This window comes from Ambystoma mexicanum, chromosome 11, assembly GCF_040938575.1.
Source record: "Ambystoma mexicanum isolate Mex_15411 chromosome 11, UKY_AmexF1_1, whole genome shotgun sequence".
Classification (NCBI taxonomy): domain Eukaryota; kingdom Metazoa; phylum Chordata; class Amphibia; order Caudata; family Ambystomatidae; genus Ambystoma; species Ambystoma mexicanum.
In genome coordinates this window covers 139,555,959-139,577,785 of record NC_090934.1, presented here as the reverse complement: position 1 = coordinate 139,577,785, position 21,827 = coordinate 139,555,959, and the positions used below count along the sequence as shown (strand labels likewise).

The 21,827-nt window shown below is 48.9% G+C and overlaps 1 protein-coding gene across 5 annotated transcripts in view; it reads left to right on the top strand.

The window, feature by feature from the left end:
* Positions 1-5,394: 5,394 nt before the first annotated feature.
* Positions 5,395-21,827, top strand: part of FHL3 (four and a half LIM domains 3) — a gene marked incomplete at its 3' end in the record, with an annotated part of 254,792 nt that continues 238,359 nt past the window's right edge. For 4 of the 5 annotated variants that reach the window (XM_069622668.1, XM_069622665.1, XM_069622669.1 and 1 more), the window contains 2 exon segments: positions 5,395-5,505; positions 6,273-6,321. 5 annotated transcript variants of the gene reach the window in all.

Genomic DNA, 21,827 nt, shown 5'->3' with positions numbered 1-21,827 from the left:
CAGGTGCGAGTGTGTTGATCGATGCAAAGTGGTGCCTGGCAGACGGTCGGTGCCGCTATTGGGTGGACCACTTACCTGATTTGGATGCATTCCATTAGTCCACGTCCTTTTTGCAAAATTTAGCCGGGGCTCTTACATCTGTGTGGCCTAACAGGCGGCATTCAGCTGAGGCAAATGTTGCCTTTTAATTGTGGCGCCGACCCCCTGCCCAGCCACGTCTCTTTTGAGCCACGCCCCCTAAGAGCTCCAGGTCGATTTGGCAGGACACTTAAGAGCACTGACAACATTGTTGACTTGACTCCATCCCTGATTCCACTGATCAATGGGTCTTTTGAAATAGGAATCTTGACGTGCATCTTGAAGAAAACAGGTATGTTCCCTTTTCTAAAAAAACAGTAAACAGCATTCCTAATGTTCCACCCAATGATCTGCCGATATCAAAAGCAGCCTTGATCAGAAAGGTCTCAATAGAAAAGAATCACCAGCTCCAGGCCTACAGGCAAACCAGGGGGTGAAATCTGCTCTCCTCGAGATGCCAGTGGATACCTTGTAATCCTTCTAGAACTCTCTGCAAATGTTCATAGCCTCAATCATTCCATCCTCTTGAGCCGCCTGCAGTCCCCTCTCACCCTACAAGTCACTCACTGCTCTTTCGAATGTCCTTTTCAACAGAGAACTGCAAGTCAGACCTGGCCCTGTCTTCCACCACCTGCGTTCCTCACCTGTGCACTTGCACAAGGCGCCACTGTATCACCATGGCTCTTGAATACGCACCTCAAACTGATTGCTGACCTCATTGATACCTTCTCTGTCTCCTTTCAAGCATACACAGATACTAAGATTTATGCCAGTCTCTGTGCTTCTTCCATTGACCATTGACCAACTATGTATCTCTGCATGCCTTCTACAGATAAATGGATGGATGATTGCCAACTGTCTATGTCTGAGTGCAAGCTGTCAATCCCTACCGCCCTTTCTACTGGCCATTGATTCTCTGGGTGTTTCAACCTCCCTACACACTAATGTCCCACTTTGCTAAAAACCTGGGAGTGATCTTCAAAAAGTACATTATACTTTTCACAACACATACAGAAGAGCACCAGGAGATAAGTTTCCAGCTTTTGCTCAAAGGAATTGTCCCCCTCTTGACTCTATTGCAATGGATCCAAGGTTGTCACAACAAACATGATGACTTCAAGTCTTGGTTGTTGCAACAGTTTTTTTTCCGTTGATTGCACAAAACACTAACTCATTATCACCAGTTCATCAGGAACAAAGCAGCCAGGCTGGCATTGCACCAGAAACCCCAAAATCACATCACTCTAGCCGTGTTCTCTCAAAACTGGCTCCCTGTTGCTGCCCACATAACCTTCAATGTTCTGCTTATCATTCAGAAAGACTTCTGGGACTGTGACTCTGCCTGCCTAAAACAGAACATTAATGTCTACTGTCCACCAAGGCCCTGCCCACCTAAAGCAGAACATCAAGATCTACTTTCCTCCAAAACCAACCAGCCTACATAATAAATGGACAATCTACTGTCCAGCGAGACCACCCCTGCCTAAAGAAGAGCCTCAAGATCCTTTACTGTCCACCAAGGCCCTACCTATCTATCTATAGAAAAGAATCACAATTTCCTATCCACCAAGACCACACCCACCTAAAGCCCTAAAGAGAGCCTTGAGATCTACTGTCCACCAGGACCCTGCCTACCTAAAGAAAAGCATCACAATGTACTGTCCACCAAAACCATGCCCACCTAAAGAAGAGCCAAAAGATCTACTGTCCACCAAGCCCCAGCCTACCTAGGAAAAAGCATCACAATGTACTGTCCACCAAAACCATGCCCACCTAAAGAAGAGCCAAAAGATCTACTGTCCACCAAGCCCCAGCCTACCTAGGAAAAAGCATCACAATGACCTGTCCACCAAAACCATGCCCACCTAAAGAAGAGCCAAAAGATCTACTGTCCACCAAGCCCCAGCCTACCTAGGAAAAAGCATCACAATGTACTGTCCACCAAGGCCATGCCCACCTAAAGAAGAGCCTCACGATCTAATGTCCACCAAGCCCCAGCCTACCTAGGAAAAAGCATCACAATGACCTGTCCACCAAAACCATGCCCACCTAAAGAAGAGCCTCACGATCTAATGTCCACCAAGCCCCAGCCTACCTAGGAAAAAAGCATCACAATGTACTGTCCACCAAGGCCATGCCCACCTAAAGAAGAGCTTCATGATCTAATGTCCACCAAGGCCCTGCTCACCTATAGAAAAGCATCACAATTCAAGATCTTTCTCCTACGATCCTGCCGCCCCCTAAAGCCAAACATCAAGATGTACTGACCCCCAAAGCCCTTCTTTCTTATGAAAAAACGTCACAATCTACTGACAACCAAGGCCCGGATCGCCTAAAGCAGAACATCAAAATCCACTGTCGCCAAGGCACTGGCAAGCACAACATTAAGATCCACTGTCGAAAACATCAAGATCAATTGTCGACAAAGGCCCTGCCCACATAAAGCAGAACATTAAGATCTACTGACCCCCAAAACCATGCCTGCCTACGGAAGAACATCAAAATCTACTGTCCTCCCAGGCCTAGCCCACCTCAAGCAGAACATCAAGATCTACTGACCCCCAAAACCCTGCCTGCTTATGGAAGAATATCACAATCTATTGTCCCCCCAAAGCTAGCCCACCTAAAGAAGAACCTCAAGATCTACTGTCCTCCTAGGCCTAGCCCACCTAAAGAAGAACCTCAAGATCTACTGTCCTCCTAGGCCTAGCCCACCTAAAGAAGAACCTCAAGATCTACTGTCCTCCTAGACCTAGCCCACCTAAAGAAGAACCTCAAGATCTACTGTCCTCCTAGACCTAGCCCACCTAAAGAAGACCCTCAAGATCTACTGTCCTCCTCGGCCTAGCCCACCTCAAGAACAACCTCAAGATCTACTGTCCCGCGTGGACCTGCCCACCCAAAGAAGAACATTAAGATCTAATGTCCCGCAAGCCTTCTCAGATCCTGTTCAGTGACAAACATTTTTTTTGCATAGCCGAGGAAAAGGAAGTCTAGAGGAAGAACTGTGGAATCCGTCCTCTCCAACGACATCCTTGTGAAGAAGCAGCATGTATGCTTCAGGAAGTGATTTAAGATTCTTCTCTTTAAAATATCCTTTGAGTGACCTCTTCACTGGTTGCCCTCTTCTTCCTAGAGTTATCCCTCCTTCCCATGCATGCCCCAACCCCTTCAGCTACCCCACGCTGCCAGCTATGCTCCCCACCCTTAAACTAGCTCACACTCCCACCTATGCCCCCCAAAGAGTGGCTGAGGTGGGACAGGAAGTCAGGCGGCCGCAATAGACAGGAAGTCAGGTTATCATACTACTGTTGTGCGGTCGGCACTTCAAGACCGTTTTTTTTTTAAAAAACATTTGTTTTCTTCGGATGTTGCCTGGAGGGGCTCTTGGTCGGCCCCTGCTTTGGTCAGGCACTGACCCGAGATGAGGGTAAAGCAGATCCCAGGTTTTGACCCATGCTGGCCGGGCCCCTCCAGTCTCGCCCAGGTGTAACTGTGCCCCTGAATCCGGCTTCCCTTGCCCCTCTACCCCTCCCTTGCACTTCTGATTTGAATGTTTCCAAAGACTGCTAAAGATTGTCTTTCCCGCCTCATTTTTCTTGGAGTGGCCAAGAAGCGGATGCGACAGCGGTGGCCCTATGCAAATCACTAATAGAAGAGCTAAATATATGCAAGGTCGGACTGGGTCATCAAATTGTCTCAGGCACCAATAAAAAGTGGCCCACAATTGCAAATGGCTATTTGTTACTGTTGGGATAATGTTTGAAAAGTAACCGAGGGCGAGTTTTTTGATAGAGTGTGATGCAATTGTGCGTTTTAAAGAATATTTATTCAGCAACACTGGTCAAAACGACTAGCCACAGAGTGAATGAACTCATTATCTGGCCCAAATTGGCCACACAAGGGCCCCACTTTGACCAACAAAACTGGCCCACACCAGAATGTTGTGTTTTTGGTTCAGCCATGGGCCTATTGCCCTATAGGCCAGTCCGAGCCTGAATAAATGAATGAAAAAAATACAAGCGATGGATTGCGGCCTTATGCCATCATGACAGTCGACTGGAAGGTGGGGGGGGTCTGGGCAGGAGAATAGGAGATGGCAGCCAGTGGCTGGTCGCCTTCTTAGTGCGCTCATGCTGTTCTATGCAAATGATGCGTTTTTGTCAGCCGTGCCTTGGAATAAACAGAACTGGTTAGGCTGTCCCCAGCCCGCCCCCTAATCACTATTATAAGGGGCCACAGGTTGAGAAAAGTTTCGCGAGGGTGCAGTGCTTACTCTTTGGCAGTGCATAGTGGGCGCACTATGCACCGCCTGCAAAACCCAGACGAGTGAAATTACAAATAGATTTGTGTGAGCAGCTCCCCTATCCCACTCCTGTAGCATCAAAGTACACTAAATAATTCAGGGTTTTATTATCCAACTCGGCTACACGCCTTTTAGCCACTTTGGAAGAATGAAAGGCTGAGCAGGATTCCACCCAGGGGCTTGCAATTTGCACAAAGATTTCTTGTATTTGTATTTTATTGAATTTATATAGCCCTTCTGCAGCAGGCACATTAACTCCCTGGGCTACCAAGCAAACTAAGACTCGTGGACCGAAGGATGGCTATGGTTGAACGAGTCTTAGTTTGCTTGGTAGCTCACAGAGGTCATCATTTTATGTTTCCTGTGTATTTACAGTGTAAAAGTTGCAAAAGAAAGCCGGGGTGAACGTGGTATGGAAAATAAATATATTGTGCATATTATGCTGCCAAGTTTGCCAACGTCATGTTGTTAGTCGCGGGGGGCCGGGGGGGGGGGTCTTCTTGCTTCTGGCCTCAATACAAATGGCACAATTCTCTCTGAACTAAGGGGGGGGGGGGGTGTCCGGAATTACTTCCTGGCCCCACTGTCACCTCAGCTGCCCGAAACTTTTCCCTGAAACGACAGACACCCCACGATCGCGCCTGGAACTGAGCGAACATTGTTGAAGCAAACACTGCTTCCTTGAATTTGACACATATGGCGAGGCTTCAGAGAATCGGCTCCTTTCTTTTTGGGGGTGGGGCTATTTCTCTGACCCCCTCCGGGGATTGTACAGCTCCGATACAGTGCGTTATCTCAGTCAGACCCCCCCCCCTCCCTCCTTTTGAAGGCGCCGTGCTGTACTGTGTTAGCACAATGGTGTGTGCCCAGTCAGTGCCCACGTACAGTGCTGCAGGTACACTGCTCGTCCCCCTGCTGTTGGCCCCTCCTCCCCCGGCCTCCTGTTTCTTGGAGTCCCCCCCCCCCCTGGGGGAGGGGCCGTGCACAGTAATGTAATCTACCTTGCATCCCAGGGAGGGGCCTGTGAGTCACACGCTTCCTCTGCTGGTGCGATTCTTGCACATCTTTGTACAGCCTTGTTCCCGAGTTCGACCAGCCTGCGCCTGGAGGGCTCCTGCGGGGTTAGTGCGGCTGGCTGTACTGGGGATCGGGGTTATAGGGGGGCAGATGGGGGCGGGGGGGGGCAAACCACAGGTGTCAATCTTGGCGAAACAGGGCCAGTGGGCTTGCATTGTTAGCTGGAATTCGGCTGTGTACTGGGGGAAAAGGGCAGTTTTCGGGACCATCTTACCCAAATATTAAAGTGGGGGTGGTGCAAAGAGGAAACGAGAGCTGGGGCTTGGGGTTGGCAGTCCCGGGACGGACTGGCATTAGAAACTGGCATGTGGTACTTCTGGGGGAGCCCGCGTAGTTTAATGGTTGCATTGCCAATACTGGAAGACAGTAGACAGGCGAAGAGGTGTAAGGGCTGCGGGAAAAACAGAGAGTAAAAGGAGTCTGGTGCAGGGCAGACACGAAGAGTGGGGCTCACGGGTCTGGGGGTGCAGGCTGAAGGGCACAGGCTATCTGAAAGGATGAACTGGGCGCTAGAAAGCGAGAGTGTTTGACTGGGGGTGACAGCTGCGAAGACAGACAGCTGGGAAGGCAGTCAGGGAGGGAAGGGAGCAGGTCCGGAGAGAAACTGGAAGTTTGGGTTAAGAGGACTGGACTGGGAGAAGGGGGAGGGGGGGTCTGGCTGTGGGGGATATCGACAGAGGAGGGGGCGGGGCTGGTGGAGGGCAGAACCAGACCCTGCTTGGGAAACCGACTCTTTGGTGCAAGGGGGAGACAGGCACATTGTTGAAGGCTTCTGCAGAGCTTCAGTAACGCCCGGCTTCTTGTTCCACAGACAGCCCCCGCACCCCAGTTCCGAGATCAAAGGAGAGCAGCCGGCACAGGTAAGCCCTGGGAAACCCCCAGAAATCTGTGAATGCACGGGCATGGGTCTACACGGAGGAATAAGAGAGGGGCGCGGGCGCTGAGCCTTCCATCAGACCCATGTGTGTGTAAATATATGCACGTGACGTACACATAGCAAATGTGATGGAACATGCAAACAGATCGGTATGTTTATAGAACTTAGGTCTCTGGCAGGCCGGGCGGACACACCCATTCACTTACACTGAGCTGCTTTTAGTTTTGGCTGTTAGGTCGCATTAAAGCATCGCTAGAGCCCGAAATGAATACCTTGTGGTGCAGCCAGAAGGAGGTGGGTGTTGAGGTGAGACACGGCCTTTGAATTTTGTTTGGTTATTTACCCAGCCTTTGATTGCCCCTGGCAAAGCTAATCACTACGGCTATTCCCAACCACTACCAGCCCAAAACACACCCTCCTGCGTCTCTTGTCGTGCAGGACTATCACAAGTTGGCCTGCTAGTGTTATTTCTAAGTCTGCAATTGCAGCGGCCAATGCCCACTGGTGTAATACAAAACGACGTAACCAATTGTGCCATCAGCCACTTTGTAAACATTGTAATGTGTTATTTATAACATGCATAATAAATACCCTGCGATATGCCAGTGCTTGTGTTAGGCTGCGCTTGTGCCCTGGTTGCCTTAATACGTTAGCTGGCTATCACGCCTGGCGCTCTGCGCCGCCAACTCTTGCGGCGATGTGTTGTTACACGTCAAGCTGTGCTGCGTGATGAGAATGCATTGTGGTTTATTTGCATGAATAAATACAGTACAATATTATATCTGTGAAACGAATCCTGTAGGTGTTCTTAAGTATCTAGCCAAGCAAACATCGCTGGATCCAGAGTCGTGGGTCAATTGAAATGTGTTTGATTTGATATAAACGTGTTTTAGGACAGGCTAGAAAGTGCGTGAGCTGCTTTGCGTGACTTTTTGCATGTCTGTATGTACCATGATGTCATTCTTCAGCTCAGTGCAGCATATGGAGGGCGAGTACTTAGTCAATTTCATGTCAGCCTTGCTCTCTGATTGCACCACTGCATCTTTGCTTTTTGTTTGGCGCTGTTGAATGCCTCCCTGCCAACTTTCCCTGTTCCATGCGTGACACCTAGACCCCCCCCCCTAGTTTTTGCTTCGCGTTGCATTCTGGAACGTGTAGTTCTGTTTTTCCCATTGCACGGGTAGGCCTACAAGTCCCAGCATGCAGTGCGAAGAAACCCAGGACTGGTTCAAAGATTCGTGTTTGCATTCGGAGAGCATGACGCTATGGAACCGCGCTATTAAGCCGTACAAACGTCAGGCACCTTCATGCTCGCCTTACACTGGCGCTTATTGTGAAAGAAGCAAGGCCTATTGGCTTTGGCAATGCCTGTTTTCTGGCACAGCCAGTGTCCATTGCGCAAATTCCCAAGTTAGTCACGCTTTTCTGGCGTTGTCGAGTCAGTTATTAAATATAGTGTCTAATCCTCCCGAGGGCGCCTTTGTAAGGAAGTGGGAGCTTGTGGCACGAGCTTGTCCTGCACAATTAGTTCACCTCAGTTTCGGATGAAAGCATGTTAACTGTTTGACATGATAACCGTTTTCGCGCCTTGAAACATTTGTGTATAGGCGCGTTATTAATGCCATATCATAACTGCTTAATACATATGTACGGCGGCCGGCTTTCCCTATAGCAATGGTCCCTTCTTCGGGCAGTTCTTATACATCTGAATAGAGGAATTCTGGCACGTGCACAGTGTGATGTTGCGTTTTTATGAAAGCCATTTGGATGTGATCATTATACACTTGGTCGTTGTCTGCTTCAAGTGTAGGCTGCAGATCGGAAGGTCTGCCGCTAGAGGGCGCTTGGCTGAGAACGCAGACCTAGAATCGCATGTCTAGACGTTAGACTCATGTCATTTCCTCTGTGTGTTCTTTCTGACATGTCCAGGCCCGTTTACTCATTATATGACAATATCACAGCCTAGCTGGCTTGTGTTTGGAAGTCTTGTGCACTGGCAACACTGGCGTGCAAAGTGATCCCTTCGAAATCCGGAGTCTGATCCTTAGAACCCTGCCCTCACATTGACACAGGGGCACCTGGGCAGGTCAAGTTGGGAATGGCCGATTAGGCGTTCACGGAGGTGATGGGAGTGTAACTCGCCTGAATGTATTCAATTAGCACGTCACTTAAGGACGTTATCCGCCCCCCCCCCCCTTTGCACAACTAATGACCAACAAGCAGAACTGACGTGCACCCAAACAGTCTTCGCCCGCTCAGGGGCGACCTTGCCTCTGAGCAGTTTGGGTGGGCCCTGCCTCTCTGCATGTAATAACCACCTCCCCAACTGCATCTCAAGCCAAGGACTGCATCAACGCAGACAAAACAATACAAAACACACATTAGAGCAACTAAAGGGCCTGGGAGACCTTCTTTGGCGCCTCCCTCCTACTGTCGTCATTGTGAACAGAGGGCTGGTCACTAGTCGGCCTCATCTGCACAGTCCACGCTCACCCGCAGCGCAGACAGCTCACTGGGTTAGGTGGTTGCTGCTGAGAGCTGTGCTCGAAGTGTTGATAACATGCTCTAGCGCAGGAAGAGCCAGGTCGTTTCTTATGGGCAATACTGTGTATTAACAGCAGTGCCGTGAAGCAGGGCAGGAAGCACTACATAAGACATGCTATTACCAGTTGCACACTGCCTCTGCACGCTGTTCCAGAGCACAGTGGGTGAGCGAGAAAGGCACTTCATGACCATGTTGGCAATGGGATTAGAAGCCTTTTGTGTGGCAGTGCTTCGGTGCACAGAGGCGTTCACTGTGGACTATGGAGCGGACTGCTGCAAATGGTGTCGAACTGGGCTGGAGTCCCATACTACGCGGGCTACTGGTGACCTCCCAGTCCGGCTATACCCACGCTGGTTCTATGTCCTGCTTACCAATCCTCTTACCGTCCCCCGTGCCCCCCCCCCCCCCCAGCACGTCTGGGCACCCTGGCCGGGCACGACCCGACACTCCATCAACACGCCCAGGCACTCTGAAACTACAACGGTGGTGGTTTGGTACAGCATGAAAGCATATTAACATCACCCACAATGCATTGCAGGACATGTCTGGAAATCTTACCAGGCCATGGCTAATAAAGGGCTTCACCCAATTGGTAGACATTATTCGACCCACGATGCCCCTTTCGTTCTAAACATTTGCAATTGGTGCCTGGGCAAAAAAGGAAGGGCATTCAACATGTTTGGGAATCATTGTTTTCTTTTTAATGTATGGAATGAGAGCCATAACTGGGCAATTTTTGGTCCAAAACACCACCAATTAAATTTTTAACCACTTTGGGAGACTTCCTTGAGTTCCGGAAGACTTGGATTGATGGACTATCCCGTATGGAATGTGAGGGCGTTTTTTGTCTAACTTCATACATAAGGTAGTAGGCAACCTGATTGTTCGCTCTCATCGGGCCATCGTTTTTCAAGTCCTGAGTTCCCAAATCACTGACTAATGCACTCTGGGTGTTGTAGGCGTCATTAACTTCAATGGAACTGACCTCAAGCAACTGTTTCCTATCTTAGGGAAAAGAAAAAGCCGGACCGGTCTAGGGATGTCCAGGTGTCATGGAGTCCTCCGGTCTTTAAATCAATAATATCCATTGTTCCCAAGTTGGGTTTCTGCCCTAGCAGCACAGACTCTTAAGCAAGGGGCCATGTGTTTATAACGACCACCCAGATCTAGTTGCCCACGTTTTCCAGACGTATGGAAACTCCACGCTTGAATGTCTTGTATGTTGCTGGATGTGGGCGCGCGCCCCTCCCCCCACCTGGAATCTACGCTTCTTCCAACACACATATCCCCTGCTCGATTCTGACACTTGTGTCCATTGAATGCAGAGATCTCAAGTTGTTCCACCACAGACGAGAGCAACCCGCCCCGCCTTGCATTCTGGGCCTCGCGTGCTTTGCCCATTGTCAATGCCAAGATGCGCCTTGTCATTCTGGAAGTGGTGGACCAGTGATGGTTTTCTTTCCGGTCCCTTCTGGGACTCCAAATCAGAGATTTATTGTTGGGAAATCAAAACCACACGCCCCAGAAAGCGCAACAAAAACAGGAGTGAGCGTGCATTACCAACATGACAAGCTATTTCGACGGGCTGCTCACGTGGTCAGCCTCACTTGCAGAGCTCGTCCGGTTTCCGAGACGTGTAGAGCTGGCGTGTGTTTTGACCTCCGACCTTGGGGTCACCCTGTCTCTGGCGGCCTGTCAACCCATCAGAGCATCTGCTGCTTGCCCAAGCCCGGGCCCACCTTTTCCCACGGGAGTGACCCTGCCTCGCGTGGAAGGAGGGGTACCTGATGCCTGTAGCAGCTCTCACACGCACCTCCGCCCTTTGTCTGATGAGGAGCGCCCCCTTGGTGTTCTCAACCTCTCCGCCCTGGAGCATGTAACCTCTTGCTGCCATCCTTTGCACAGACACGGGCATGAATAAGATGCACCATGCAATGCCAGTTCTAGCCTGCTTACACGCCTGCTGCAGCATCTTACGAAACTATGCTTAGTCTCCAGCTCTGTCTCTGCCTTCGAAGTATGGTATTTCCATTGTGCTTGCCACAGCTCCTTTTGAAATTCGGTTTATTTTTGTGTTCATTGTTCTAAAAGCAGTTGCATGCTTAAATGAGCGCTTTGTAACACTTTCATGTGTATAGGCGCTATATAAATAAACCTGGGTTTTGTGCGCATTATCAAATAATAAACATAAACATACATTACCTCTCATCTGTATTCATGCAGCCCCTTTTTTAACCTCATTTTCGCCTCCACCCAACACGCACACGGGTGCCTCGAATCACAGATATGGGAGAAAATATACCAGGCCTTTAACTTTAGCGGCATACCCACACAATTGTAGCACTTATCTGGTGAAAAACGTAAATAACCATTTGTTAGTTGGGCACCGAATCATACCTGATCTTCAGTGCCCTCTTGCTTTGCACAACACTTATAATATCGCCTTTTCCCCCACACGCAGACTGTACTTGCCCCGGAGTACCACAGTTCATGATTTGTATTCTATGTTGTGTAATGTGAAATTTAATTTTGCATTTATATAGCGCTATGAACCCTCAGGCATCTGAGCGCTGCTTATTATTACCCACGGTGTGTGGTGCTCATTTATCAACCTCAGAAGAATGAAAGGCTGAGTTTGGCCCAGCCAGGATTCGAACCTGCGTCAGCAGGCTCTGCACAGATGTCAGAGAGCGCACCAGCTAGTTGAGTCTCTAGTTGCTCCAGAGTGGCGACAATGAATGGAGCGGGATGGGGATTGTGTGGGGAGGATGGGGGTAGAGGTGGGCAGAAGGAAATAAACAAGGGGACAGTTTGATATCTTTCATGAACGACATTTAAGTTGCCTCCCAGTCAGGACCGGTCTTAGGGCAAGTCTTTCAAGGTCTGTGCCGGGCTGGCATGGTGGGAGAATGCGCGATAGGCACCATATTGAAATTGAGCGCATTTAATAACAATAGGGAGCTGCTGCAAAGTATCAGCGCCTCTTGAAAAATATGGCACCCCCCTCCTGGGGCACACTTGATGGAGGGAACGGCACATTTTTGTTTTACCGCCCTAGGCACCAGGCTGCCAAGGCCAGCTCTGCTCCCAGTTATTGCATTAAAAAAAAGTACTTCAAGTCAATAATCGTAGCAGTGGACATCCGGCTGGGAAAGTTTTGCGCAAGAGCAGAATTCTTACTGTCTTTCTGACCCTCAGGTGGCTGGGCTCCGGTCATAGTTTGAGTGGGAATTTCTTCCGAAGTTCAGGGCCCTTTGGCGGTGAACAGTTTCCCTCTGCTTGTTTTCCGCTAAGGTGGTTAGTAGATTTAGTGCAATGGTAGCTGCAGCGTGGAGATTCGTTGTGGGGATGCCGTGGTACATTCTGTTGTCTGTGTACAACAGTCGGCGTCTGTGGCCCAGAAGGCTCTCTGTGCAATGCACAAGAGTTTGGAGGATATGCCTTGATGGACTGCAAGCCGATGTGGTAATTGTAGGACTTGGAGATCTGATTGTATTTATTGAGGCACAAAATCAGACAGGCGGCTCCATTTTGGGTGAGGTGGGGAGTTTGGCGTGCCATCATTGGGAGGCCGCTATAGATGTTATTACAATAGGCAATTTTCGAAAAGGACCAGTGCACTGACTAACTCCACCCTGTGAAGATTGTCATGAAGAGGGGTGTTGCAGTGACGGCTCCTGCCACCTTTTCCCCTGTTTCCAACCAACTCTGGTCCCACTGAAAAGTCTTGCTACTCCATCCAACTGCCATGGGAGGGGTTCCAACACGCTGGTTCTAGAACATTCAAACACTGCCCTACATTCTGGAGGCTGATGAGCAACCCCTCCAGCCCCGCTCCAAGAAAACGGCCCATAAATAAATTGGGCTCCTTCTCCCATTGCCCCCCACTGAATTGTAGTACTTCTTCACCAAGCAGGCACCAGCATACCTACCTACATTTCAAAATGAAATACCCAGAGATCTAAGTCACCGGAATGCCCCGCCCACACGTTTGGAAGGCCACGCCACAAGAGGTGTTTTGTGTAAGATGAAGTGGGTACCCCTACGTTAAAAAAACAACCTGTAAATCTCTTTTACCTGGATAATGAAGCGTTTTACCTAGTCGTTATTTCTTCTTTTTAATCGATGCATTTTTCAAACATCACATTGCAACGTTAAAATCCCACAATGTTTGTTCTAAAAGTTCAACAGTTCGTAACTTGTGCCATCGGTTTCTTAGTCTTGGAAGGATAGCTCAGGGGCAAGAGCTTGTCTTGGAAACAAGCAAAACTATGCAAGCAACACAGGTTCGATCCCCAGGTCCGGGGCTATTAGCACGTTATAAATAACCAATTACAATTTAGCGTGTTTTTCAAATAGCCTAGTCGCTAGCGATTATAGTCTTGCTAACGCCAAACTGTTTTAATGTGGTTTATCTTGTCAACTGCAGGGAGTGTTTTACATTTTGAAATGTAATTATATTACAGTGTTTGAAGATTACCTTTGTCTGCAGTCACTTGCTGAGCGAGGTGATAAGGGTCACGAACGATACAGAATAAAAGAGGGATGGCTGACATTAGGCACGCGATCTTCAGACCCAGACTTCCTTTCTGTTTGGCTGCCCGCATGAATAAAATGAAACTCCTCCTCCGGACGGCTGGAAAACCCGGAAACTCCATGCTCTTCCCCAGAGACCCGGAGAACAGCATAAAAAAAACGGAGTCTCTGGGCTAAACCCGGAGGTTAGGAAGGTATGGGCACCAGCCCCTTCACCAATATGGCTCCCGCCCCCATGGAATTGTGGGAATCCTTCACCAAGATGGCAACAGCCCCCACTGAATTTAGAATTCCTGGTGAAGGTGCCATACACGACAGTATTTCACCACCTTGAACTGAAAACACTCAGGGGAGGATTAAAGGGATTTTACGAGACAGTCAGTTCTGAACTCACTCGAGTTTTCGTGATTGGTAGTCAGTCTCCTAGCTCCGGTTATGTCCCAATCCTTTAACCTGAATGAATGAAAACATACGCATAGCTCTCAACCATGTGTGTCGCAAAGGCGGGTGAAATCACCCAATTTAGTTTTTGGTGGGTGAGACGCCCATTGGAATGAATGGGCGTGCAGGAGGCTTGGCGGGTGAGTCAGCCCTTTACAAGGCGGGTGACACCCACCAAAAGCGTGTGAGTTGAGAGCTATGCATACAGGGATTTTATTTTTAATCTACTACTTTGCCCCGTTCCCTATTCCTGTTTTAGTTAGTTGTGTGGTAAATCTCAGCTGGCCCTACCGTGTCCGTCTTTCTCTGCTCTTGGCCAAAAATCATCTGTGTATCAACTGTCTTGTGACATCGCTGTAAGATGGATGCTTCTCCTCGGGTGGGGGTTGGAGATATGGATGAATAGGCAACCCCGCATCTGGCAGTCTTCAAAGGTGACCAATTCGATCACAGGCCTAACGGACTTCCCGAGGTCTAGGCCTCTCCTCCTTTGCTAATGGGCGAAACGCACGTTACATAGGCCCTCTATGGCGTCTTTTTTGTATCTAAAGCCAGGTTATTTTGAGCTAAAGCCCATCCAGAGATTCCCGCGGATGGAAGGCAACAGGAAAGCAAAAGGGGACTTTGCCCCGTTGGAGAAATCCCAGAAGGCTTCCTGTCAGCCCCCACTTCCTGTTTCCTTGCTGATTCGACAGTCGTGGAACTACTTCCTGTGCTGAGTCCAGCTGTTGCAGCCTAATACCCCCCAAGTGTATTTCTTGAATTTTCCAGAAATTCTTCCTCTTCAAAAAGAGCATATGCCATCTGTTTTTAAATAACATGTCCGGCCAACATGTCTGTTGGCTATGGCTGTTTGTCCTGTACACAGCCTGGGAGAGCCCCAAGTGGCGAGGAGCCGACTATTCAAGTCGCAAATTTTGAAGGATGGTCACATTTTTTTAGTTGTTTGGTTTAATCCTATAGCGGAATGTAGAACGTTGCAATGACCTAATGTTATAGCTGTGTCTACTCTGGCCTGGCCAAAAATGGAAAAGTCCTGTGCAATCTAGCGGTAGATGTAACAGTAAATACAATACACTTGGCACTTTCTGACTGTTTATATTTTTGGATTTCAGTGCCTTACTCCTTCCTACTCGATATGGTAGCTCTCTTTCACCTGTGGCTGTCCAGATGTTTTGGACCGCAACTCCCACGGCCCTTCATCATTCTAGAGTTGATGAAAGTTGTCCAAAACATCCAGAGAGCCCCAGGTTGCAGGCCCCTGCTCTACCGCTAAGGTCTTCTACTTTCACTCCCTTGGAGAGTTAGACTTCAAATCCCATGAGCCCTAGCTGGCATAGTCAATAGGGAGGGATCATGGGAGTGATAGTCCAAACCATCTGGAGAGCCGCTGGTTGCAGACCCCTGCTCTACTGGGATGGGATTTGTTCAATTGGCTGCGTTACCTCCTCTGGCTCCCAGAGACATGAGTCCCTTGTCTCATCCACACGTGGCCAAATTGTGTGATCTGGTGCTTAGCTCTTTATCTCCGTGTCCCTCACTGTAAGTGTTAAGCGCTACATTAAAAGTGGGCATTAGCGTGTATATTTCTTTCTGTCCCGTCAGCCTTGTGGTCCTCACTAAATCTTTGCCATTGAAAAGCCTTTAATTCGCGGTTTGATGTACTTTTCGGATTCAAATGCATGGCGCGTGTTTGTGTCAACTTAATATTACGGATGAAAATTGACCACTGTTATTTGCAGTCCTGTTCTTATGTTTGCTCAGGAACCACGGATCCCCAGCTATTGCCATCTAACGGTGTGGCTTGCATTGTGTGTGTTTTTTTACATAACCTGGCAGGGTCACAAGGTGGCACTTCTCGGACAAGGTCAGATGCCGTGGTGGAGGAGGGTGCAGTATAAATACATGAAGTAGCAGAACATTGTTCCATTTGGAGAGGCTAACAAGTATTGGGGGGCAGTGTACCTTCTTCATTAGTTATTTGACGTTGCAACCGTTATGATCCAGTGATTACTCCATTGTATGGAAAATTGAAGGTACTTGTGGAGGCATCACACATGGGATTTAATAGTCCTAGTGGCCATGCTCTGAATGGTTGGGTTTCTGGGAGTGCCTGCAGACAGCCAATGTGGTTGGTAGGAGAGCAAAAGAAGTGTGTATGGTTATTAGGGCACAACACAGCAAGGGAGAAAATATTAAGCGGTGTCCTCAAGCACCAGGGGTTGCAACCCTTGGCAATCCAGATGTTTTGGAGTACAAGTACCATCAGCCCTACCTAGCAAAGTCAATAGCGAGGGATCATGGAAGTCATAGTCCACAATGTTTGGAGAGTAACACTGTGAATGTTTCAGAGCAAAGGATTAGAGGCAGAGTCTGCATTTTCTGTTAACTATATTATCAAGGTGGATGGGTTCTGTGGTTGTGGGATGGGTGCGCCTGCCACTGCCTTCCCTGTGCATGTGCACAACTATAGTGCTGACGAAACACCCTAATAAAAGCCTCGGAAGAGGTAACCCAAGGCCCACCTAAGTCAGGGGTCTGCAACCTGGGCTTCTCCAGATGTTTTGGACTACGACTCCCTCTACCTCTCCCCATTGACTATGCTAGTTAGGGGTGATGGGAGTTGTAGCCCAAAACATCTAGAGAGCCAAAGGTTGCAGACATCTGGCCAAGTGCCATGCAACGCAGCTGAAGGCAGAAGCACCCTGGGACATGGCATGTGATGGGAGACGTTGTGGCTTCAAGGGGTACTCCTAGGGCATCGCTGTTGATGATCTAGTAGCGGCCCGGCCAAGGTGGAATATTATAGGTCAAGCGGGAGGTGTCAGTGGTGTCTTTTCACCAAAATCATCGGGCTGGGGCCTGCAGCTCTCCAGATATTTTGGACTAACACTCCCATGATCTCTCACCTTTGACTTTGCTGGCTGGGGGTGATGGGAGTTGTACTCTAAAACATTTGCAGAGCTTAGGTTTGCAGATCCCTGTCATGGGGTTAAGGAAAGAGTCATCACACAACCGTGTGACATTGCAGGCAGTGGCCACACACGATTCTTGACCCAGATACTGTGCCATTGTATTTTTAAACCATAGTCATTGGAGTAACCAGGCTAATGCATGCATATAAACATAGATCAATACTATTAAAACTAGCATGAACTAAAGGCAGTCTTACATTTGAATGATCAGCAGTAAATGTGGCAAAGTGCAAAGCAGTCCACAGGGGCAGCCAGCCGCAACATATGGGTAGATGGCGCTACCCCTACTCTGCCCCAAATGACATCCACGAGAGGTGTTAATGGCTGTAAAAAGAGGTGCCATTGGGAACTTGGTGCTTTCACATTTGCATATATATTTGCACGGTTTTGCTTCTTTCGGGCTGGTCACCTTGACCGGGGCTTGCTGGAGGGGGTTGGCGTCTTCATTAGGGGGTGCTACCGGGATGAGCCAGTTCTTAAAGACCACAGCTGAGCCTCCTGGGGCTCATTTTCCCAAGGGAGAAAGCTAAGGCCTCTCACTGTTTTATTTTGATAGATCTTGATTGGAAAGATCTGGTTAACCCCTTCAGCCCAAGCACAAGTCCCATGGAGTAGAGGGATAGGAGGTGGGGGTACCAGTGCGTGAGAGTTCGTCCAACGATAGCGGACTGTGGATATCTCTGTAAGTCACACTGTTGAATTTGCTGATCTTCCCACCAGACATACGTCCACCGCCATTCTTTTATTGACTTCCTTTTTAATTAAAAGCTAAGGCTGTTTTTTTTTGCCACTTTGTATATTGCAGGTCTCTCACCAGGTCTCTCGCCAGGGTAGAGGTTAGTTTGTCTGTTCTCAGGTCTGTCCTGCCCTGGTCAATTCCCCTTTGAGGGTCTGCAACCTGCCCCTCGCTGGATATTTCAGACTGTGACTCCTATGGCCTCTCACCATTTACTATGCTGACAGGGGCTTATGGTCAGTGGTCAGAGGCGTAGACCGGGTAGGGCCTGAGCGGGCCAGACCCACCGCAAATCTGTAAATTACCTCTCAGCAGGGTTGTGTGGGCATTTACATATGTTCTACATTGGCTTCAGGACCCACTTGTCAGACAATCCTGGTTGAGCCTCTGCCAGTGGTTGAGCCAGCCAATGGCTTGAGAGGGTGCAGGGAGGGGCAGGGGAGGAGTTTATTCAGGAAGTTGAAGGCAGGGGAATGACAGCACTCTGCTGTGACATACGGAAAAGGGGCGTTACATAACCAGCCTGTCAAATCTGTCCCCTTTGAGCGCAGATGGTTTAACAGTGGAAGCAATCCTCAACAGACACCTGCAACCAACATACTGTGGCAGAGGACAGTAGCCTGCCCTGTCCATATGACTGCGTTGCCCCATGCTTAGCCCAGCTCAGCTTTTAGATGCCTGCCACCGCCCAATGATTATCATCTCTTTGTAAAACTAAATGCCCTCTGAATCGGGGTGATTTGGATCTAAGGGCATTGGAAGGCATAAGCAATATTTTGCCTACTGGTCTCAGAGGAAGGAGAGAGGGCACAGTTCAGTGGGCTAATGCGTCTTCTGCTATGTGCAACCTGCAGGCCACATATCCGTTTCCTGGTGAACTCCTGATACAGGTCTGCTTGCTATGGCAGGACCTGGTGCCCTGCTTGATCCCCAACAGACGAAACTTCGCAAAAATGACCCCCTATGCTTCCACTCTCACTAGTTAGCAGTTCTATACAGTGCATGCACCAGTTGCTCACTAGTTAGCAGTTATATACAGTGCATGCACCAGTTGCTCATTAGTTAGCAGTTCTATACAGTGCATGCACCAGTTGCTCACTAGTTAGCAGTTCTATACAGTGCATGCACCAGTTGCTCATTAGTTAGCAGTTCTATACAGTGCATGCACCAGTTGCTCACTAGTTAGCAGTTCTATACAGTGCATGCACCAGTTGCTCACTAGTTAGCAGTTATATACAGTGCATGCACCAGTTGCTCACTAGTTGACAGTTCTTTACTGTGCATGCACCAGTTGCTCATTAGTTAGCAGTTCTATACTATGCATGCACCAGTTGCTCACTAGTTCAGACTTCTATACTGTGCATTCACCAGTTGCTCACTAGTTAGCAGTCCTTTAGTTGGTAGCTCCAAACTGCACGTGGACCAATAGTTGGCAGTTCCAGGTTGATGGCTTCATACTCTGCATGCACCAGACTCTCACCAGTTACTGGCATTTCCATGTGGATGGTTCCATACTACGCATGCACCAGTTTCTCACTAGATATTGTCAGTTCCACGTTAATAGTTCCATACTGCGCATAGCCCGTTTTTGGCAGTTTCAAATTGATAGTTCAATACTGCGCATGCACCAGTTTCTCAACACTTATTAGCAGTTCCATGTTTATAGTTTCATACTTTGCATACCCCAGTTATTGGCAGTTCCATGTTGATAGCTCCATAGTGTGCATGCACCGTTTCTCAAAAGTTGTTGGCAGTTCCATACTGCGCATGCACCAGTTTCTCACCAGTTATTGGCTGTTGCATGTTGATAGCTCCATACTGCGCATGCCCCAACTTCTCACTGGTTATTGGCTGTTCCATGTTAATGGCTCCATACTGCGCATTCGCCAGTTTCTCACCAGTTATTGGTGTTTCCATGTGGATAGTTCCATACTGTGCATGCCCCAGTTTCTCACCAGTTATTGGCTGTTCCATGTTGATAGCTCCATACTGCGCATGCCCCAGTTTCTCACCAGTTATTGGTGTTTCCATGTAGATAGTTCCATACTGCGCATGGACCAGTTTCTCACTAGATATTGGCAGTTCCACGTTAATAGTTCCATACTGCGCATTCGCCAGTTTTTGGCAGTTCCACATTGATAGTTCCACACTGCGCATGTGCCCGTTTTTGGCAGATCCTCATTGATGGTTCCATAGTGCGCATGTTGCAGTTTCTCACCAGTTATTGGCTGTTCCATGTTAATGGCTCCATACTGTTCGGGCATTTACGTGTGGATAGTTCCATACTGCGCACCCACCATTTGCTCACCAGTTATTGTCTGTTCCATGTTGATAGCTCTATAGTGTGCATGCTCCAGTTTCCCAACACCTATCGGCAGTTCCATGTTGATGGCTCCATACTGCACACGCACCAGTTGCTCACCAGTTGTTACCAGTACCATGTTGATGGTTCTATACTGTGCATGAGCCAGCTACTCACTAGTTGTTGGCAGATCCATGTTGATAGTTCCATACAGCACACACACCAGTTGCTCACCGGCTATTGGCTGTTCCATGTTGATAGCGCCATACTACGCATGCTGCATTTTCTGACCAGTTATTGGCGTTTCCATGTGGATAGTTCCATAGTGAGTAAGCCCCAGTTGCTCACCGGCTATTGACTGTTCCAATTTGATAACTACATAGTGCGTAAGCCCCAGTTGCTCACCAGTTATTGGCTGTTCCATGTTGATAGGTCCATATTACGCAGGCACCAGTTGCTCACCAGTTATTGGCTGTTCCATGTTGATAGGTCCATATTACGCAGGCACCAGTTGCTCACCAGTTATTGGCTGTTCCATGTTGATAGGTCCATATTACGCAGGGACCAGTTGCTCACCGGCTATTGGCTGTTCCATGTTGATAGCGCCATACTACGCATGCTGCATTTTCTGACCAGTTATTGGCGTTTCCATGTGGATAGTTCCATAGTGAGTAAGCCCCAGTTGCTCACCAGTTATTGGCTGTTCCATATTGATAGCTCCATACCACGCAGTCCCAGTATACCAGCTTTTCAATCACACTTGGCATTGGTTTACAGCATAAGCAAAGATTAGTAGACTCGACAGCAACACGTCGTATAGTTCATGCTTGGATTTCAGAGAAACTCCCGTGCTCGCTCTGCCAATGCGTCCTGGCCAGATCAACTCTGTGCAGGGTGGCGTTTTTTTCCCCCACAATTATAGTTTAGAAAATAATTGCACATGTTTGTGTCGGTTGACACACACGTGTGATTGTGAGTGGTGTGTTTGGAGTCAGCTGGTTATCCTAGCACGATGGGTCTGCTCAACGATACGAGTAAGCTTGCTCTGAGAGTACCTCCGTGCTCGACCAGCGTGCGTAAAGGTCGGGCAGTCAGTTTGGAAGGCCTTCCATACGCTTTGTTGACATGGATTTCTGTAACCGGACCTTGGGAACTGAAAAATGTGAATTGAACAAAAGCTGTCTGTTCTGCAGCACATGCTTCCTGGGCACGACTCGGGTAATGGGTCGGGACGCCCCACGCCACGTCTTGCGCACAGCCTGTGTCCAGGAGGCGTGGATCTTTCGCGCTGAGTTAACATGGCCGCCACGGTGCTTGGCTCTGAACCCTTGCGCGGCGTGTCTGCCGCCTGAGTCACCCTTCCTGTTTACACACATTAAACCTACCATGGTTCTCAAACCACTCAAGGGGTCGCTTCTAAGTGGCTGGGTCTTCAGAGCGAGATGAAGTGTTCTGGGCACACAGTCCACTGCGGTGTCCCGCTGCAGCCTCCCCACTCGCTTTCTTTCCTGGTGGGTACGTGCACTTGAGTGTGGGCAGGGTGCAAAGCGAACGTGGGTGGGTGAGAGTTCTTGGGGCTTTCTCAGGTGTCGGCCTCTCTATTTCCTTAAGCACAGGGCTTGTGAGGGTGACCAGGACCCCCAGGTGTGAGAGAGATCACTGTGACCAGGACTGAAGGCGAGACCACACGCATGCGAACAGAGTTGCCCACTTTTTTCAGAGGGGGCGAACACACTTCCACTTGGTAAGTGTTTGGGGATGATATGTTCATGAGTCCCAGCGCCACACTTTTCATTTAAGTACTTGAGTCCTGACTGTGACCCCCATCTTTCCCAATGTGTTAAGGGGACTGGTTCAGACAGTCTACTGCCTGAAGGCCGGCAGGATTGGGGTGCGTGATGACTATATCGTGCATGGGGCCCCGAGGTTCCCTTCCATTTGATTTCTTTGTTTT